Source organism: Podarcis gaigeae (assembly GCF_964106915.1).
Source record: "Podarcis gaigeae genome assembly, chromosome: 17".
Classification (NCBI taxonomy): domain Eukaryota; kingdom Metazoa; phylum Chordata; class Lepidosauria; order Squamata; family Lacertidae; genus Podarcis; species Podarcis gaigeae.
In genome coordinates this window covers 38,184,832-38,190,316 of record NC_139694.1, presented here as the reverse complement: position 1 = coordinate 38,190,316, position 5,485 = coordinate 38,184,832, and positions in this window count along the sequence as shown.

Below are 5,485 nucleotides of genomic sequence, written 5' to 3'. Positions count from 1 at the left end.
CAGCTGTCCGTGTGATTCTGGATTCTGGGATGGGATTCTGCATGGCTACTGCCAAGAATGGTAGCAGTTGGAATTGGTATTGGGAGAGCCAGCCCTAGCACTGAGGTGGGGGTCCTCAGTGGGGTCCAAGGGGTGGTAGAAGGCATTGTGCCAGAGGATACTTTTGACACAGCCTCCTTTCCTCTAGTATTCATCAACTGCTCTGTCCCAGGCCCCTCTATCACCTTTAAATGTGACTGAAATAAATTTCTCCCTCAACCCTATCCACAGGTCTCTGCACCTTCTCATTTAATTTTTTTTTAAATTATTTAATTTGAGGGAGGCCCAACTAGAAATTCAAACAGAAACGTTGAATGGGGAAAACCAATGGTAGGGGCTTATTGTGAGTCAAAGGGAGATAAAAGTAATGTTTTAGTTACTGAGTTTAAACAACTTTAACTAATAGTGTGATGTTTTAATTACCTTTTTATTTAAATTTTTTAAAAGGACATTGTTTACATGAAATTAATAATAATAATAATAATAATAATAATAATAATAATAATAATAATAATAATTTATTATTTATACCCCGCCCATCTGGCTGAGTCTCCCCAGCCACTCTGGGCGGCTCCCAATCAGTGTTAAAAACAGTACAGCATTACATATTAAAAACTTCCCTGAACAGGGCTGCCTTAAGATGTCTTCTGAATGTCAGGTAATTCTTTATCTCTCTGACATCTGATGGGAGGGCGTTCCACAGGGCGGGCGCCACTACCGAGAAGGCCCTCTGTCTGGTTCCCTGTAGCCTCACTTCTCGCAATGAGGGAACCGCCAGAAGGCCCTCAGCGCTGGATCTCAGTGTCCGGGCTGAACGATGGGGGTGGAGACGCTCCTTCAGGTATACAGGACCGAGGCCGTTTAGGGCTTTAAAGGTCAGCACCAACACTTTGAATCGTGCTCGGAAACGTACTGGGAGCCAATGCAGATCTCTCAGAACCGGTGTTATGTGGTCCCGGCGGCCACTCCCAGTCACCAGTCTAGCTGCCGCATTCTGGATTAATTGCAGTTTCCGGGTCACCTTCAAAGTGACATGACATTGGAAAAGTGCCCGAGTACTGGTCAGCTCAGCCTGGTGATTTTTTTGTGTTCATTAGCTAGGCAGACAGGAGCAGGGTGACTTCTTGATGAGCAAGTTGGTGAAATAATGCAATTTGCATTTAAAACAAAAACACAGAAGTAAGTAGTGACTGTCCTTTTCGTTTAACTTGGAACACTGGAGGTGACCCGACTGGCAATCAGATCTCCCTTCAACCGTGTCAGTGGGGCAATGTCTTCTGCCACACCTGAGGGCAATGCGCTAGCTCAGGGACTGCATCTCTCCACCCTTCTCCCTGGGCCCACTCCCAAGAACCTGCCTCCTGAGGCACCCACCTCACCCTGCCTAATACTATCGCTGGCCAGCCTTGCTCTGGTGAGGGGGGGTTCTAGGCATAATGGGGAGCAGGAGGTAATGGCTGAAGCTGTTTTCAGAGAACTCGTTTTCTACTTGGATGTCCCAAATTTGAGTGAGCATAGAAAAGTGCTTGCTTCACAACTGTAGCTCTGTACAAACATAGCCATAAAGAACTGCCTGTCTGGGATTCAATGTATGCTGTCTGACTTCAGCTTCCATCATCCCTAATCATGGGATGATGCTGGCTGGGTCTGATGGGATTTGGAGTCCCACAACATCCAGAGGGCCTCATATTGACTGAATTCCAGTCTGAAACCTGCTAGTAGCTGGCTCTGGCACCGGCCGCAAACCATCTCAACTCACCTACAGTGTTTAGCTATCAAGACTCCCATGGCAATGTCCCTGAACAGATTCACAATCTGGCAACATGGTGCCTTGTACAGTATGTTTACTCAAAAGAATATGCCGTTAAGTTCAATGGGACTTACTCTCAAGGTTCACATTGCAAGTGCAAAGCAATGTTCCGTCTGATACTGTAAACCACCTAAGAGAAGTGTTGCAGTTTGCTGTTGGAAGACAATATTTGGATGAAATCTCCAGGTAGAGACATCTGTCTGAAAGCCTGTAGAGCCACTGCCAGTTGGCATTCAATCTAGACAGTACAGAGGTAGATGAGCCGGTGGTCTGACGCAGTATAAGGCAACTCCCCTTGTTCCTAAGTAAACTCTGCTGCATTCAAGAGTGCCTCCTTTGCCACCTGCAAGCCTATGCACCTTTACTTAGAGGAAAGCTCCACTGAACTCTGTGGGAATTCCTTCTGAGTCAGCATGCAAAGGACCTGACTGCATTGTTTTCTAAAAATCTTTGAGATATATAGCTTCAGGGAGTTGGATTCTTCAGAGTTGCAATGCCACATCTCTCTGAAAGCTGACTGCAGCTAAATATTGTATGATTACACATTTTGCAATAAATCATGAGGTTGCGCTGGAATCAGCAAGGAAGCATCTGTTAACTACGCTGAACTTGTTAGTTCCTTCTTCACGTGCCAAATGCTTAATGTAATGGAAGTGACTGCTGTTCTCATTACACCTTGTCTAAAGAGTGTATTAATAAATACATTTGGTAGACATTTAATTGTATGCTAATCTGATAGTTCAGTCATTGCTGATTGAAGTTTGGAAGGGATTTTGTTCAAGTTTCTCCCTTTCTAATGCTTCCTTCTGAAGTTTCAGAGAAAGACTCCCAATAGCAGAAAGTTCACAAGAGGCTGAACATAGACAAGTGCTGATGTTCTAATCTATACATTTATCTTAAATCTACATGAGACCCAAATCAATGTAATAAATGATTTATTTATTTTTATGTTACTAGTACACAGTTTATTTATCACTGTGCTTACATCACTGTTGGGACGCGGGTGGCGCTGTGGGTTAAACCACAGAGCCTAGGGCTTGCCGATCAGAAGGTTGGCAGTTCGAATCCCCGCAACGGGTTGAGCACCCGTTGCTCGGTCCCTGCTCCTGCCAACCTAGCAGCTCGAAAGCACGTCAAAGTGCAAGTAGATAGATAAGTACGGTAGATAGAATGTTGTTTTTGTTCCAAACACTGCAAATTGTGGACAAGATGGACTGTTTCAAGAAGTGGCAGAAAGATATTTCTAGATTTGTCTGGCAGGGCAAGAAGCCTAGAATAAAATTTAAGATATTAACTGATGCAAAAGAAAGGGGTGGATTTGCCCTGCCAGACTTCAAACTTTACTATGAATCAGCAGCATTCTGCTGGTTGAAAGACTGGCTGCTTCTTGAGAACACAGACATTTTGGATTTAGAAGGTTTTAACAATGTTTTTGGATGGCATGCATATTTGTGGTACGACAAGGGTAAAGCACATAAAGCATTCAAAAACCATATTGTCAGGAAAGCATTGTTTAATGTTTGGATAAGATATAAGGATTTATTGGAAAATAAAACCCCAAGGTGGTTGTCACCAATGGAAGCGAAAGCTCAGAAAAAGCTCAATATGGAGGCCAAATGGCCAAAATATTGGGAAATTTTGGAACAAGAAGGAGATAGATTGAAACTGCAGAGTTTTGAGAAATTAAAAAACAAAGTGCGAGATTGGCTTCATTATTACCAGATAATGGAGGCATATAATTTGGACAAGAAAGTTGGCTTCCAGGTGGAAAAATCAAAATTAGAAACAGAGCTGTTAGAACCTAAAACTAAGATTTTGTCAAAGATGTATAACTTGCTGTTGAAATGGAACACTCAGGATGAAACGGTGAAATCTGCTATGATTAAATGGGCACAAGATGTTGGACATAATATTATGTTTGCTGACTGGGAACAGTTATGGACCACAGGTATGATGTTTACGGCATGTAATGCCTTAAGAGAGAATATTATGAAAATGATTTACAGGTACATGACCCCAGTCAAGCTTGCAAAAATTTATCATTTGCCCGATAATAAATGTTGGAAATGCAAAGAAAATGAAGGTACATTCTTTCACCTTTGGTGGACGTGCCCAAGGATTAAGGCTTTCTGGGAAATGATTTATAATGAAATGAAAAAGGTATTTAAATATACCTTCCTGAAGAAACCAGAGGCCTTTCTCTTGGGCATGGTCGGCCAATTGGTGCCAAAGAAGGATAGAACTTCCTTTATGTATGCCACAACAGCAGCAAGAATACTCATCGCAAAATACTGGAAGACACAGGATCTACCCACTCTGGAAGAATGGCAGACAAAGGTGATGGACTATATGGGACTGGCAGAAATGACTGGCAGAATCCGAGGCCAGGGAGAAGAGTCGGCGGAAGAAGATTGGAAGAAATGTAAAGACTATCTACAGAAATATTGCAAAATTAATGAATGTTAGAATGATGTCAGATAGAAATTAAGTGGTTTCCAGCTGTAATGCTTTAAGAGAATATGGGAGGGAAAAGGTTTTGAAATAGGTTAAAATTTATTAATAAGGATTTGCTGAACTAATAATTTGAATTGGAATACAAAAAAGGGAGGTATGAGGAGGTCTGGGAAATAAGTTAATGAAAAATAAGTAATGGAAACTTTATGTGTTTTTAATTATTTTTATTTTTGTATTTTTGTATTTTTTCCTTTTTTCTTTTTATTGTATTATTATTGAAAACTTTAATAAATATTCTTGGGGAGGGGGAGATAAATAGGTACCGCTCCAGTGGGAAGGTAAACGGTGTTTCCGTGTGCTGCTCTGGTTCGCCAGAAGCGGCTTAGTCATACTGGCCACATGACCCAGAAGCTGTACGCCAGCTCCCTCAGCCAATAAAGCGAGATGAGTGCCGCGACCCCAGAGTTGGCCACGACTGGACCTAATGGTCAGGGGTCCCTTTACCTTTACTTTTACATCACAGTAAATCAGAAATCTGTTTGGCATAGTCCTATACTAAATATGTGCTGAATGCGGAGCTGTATAGGATATAGCAGAAGCTGGCATAGGCCAACAAGAGAGATTCACGAGCACATCTGCTCAGATACACCAGCTGAACACACCTCTAGAGGAACAGCCAAGGCGAGGCAGAGACATGGGCAACACAAGGAAGCAGCACTTTCTTCAGATCCTATGCTCCCCCAGACTATCTCTATCAATAGCACAATTTTATAATGACAACAGAACTGGTGCAAAGCATTTCCCTCCCACTGAACTCATCCCTCCTGGCCTCCCTGCCTATGTCATAAAAGTACAGTAGGGATGGCAAATCTTATCAGCCCCAGCTGTAAGGAGGGTGGAAGATGTATTCCAGCAACACCTGGAGGGCCACTGCTTCCCTATCCCTGAAGGCTTAGCCAATCACAGCACACCAGCATCTATGTGTAAGTGCCATAACTTGGATGATATGGTGTGAAACATGGTTCTCTCTCTCTGGCTGGATGTTGTGCACACTTAGAGCACACAAAGGAGAACTCTGGCGATGGAAACTTTGGAACAAAGGCACTTTGCAGGAAAGGGGGAGCCTGTTACAAAAGGTAGCCAATCTCCTTCCAGAGCACTTTGGGTACATGTCCCTTCCTA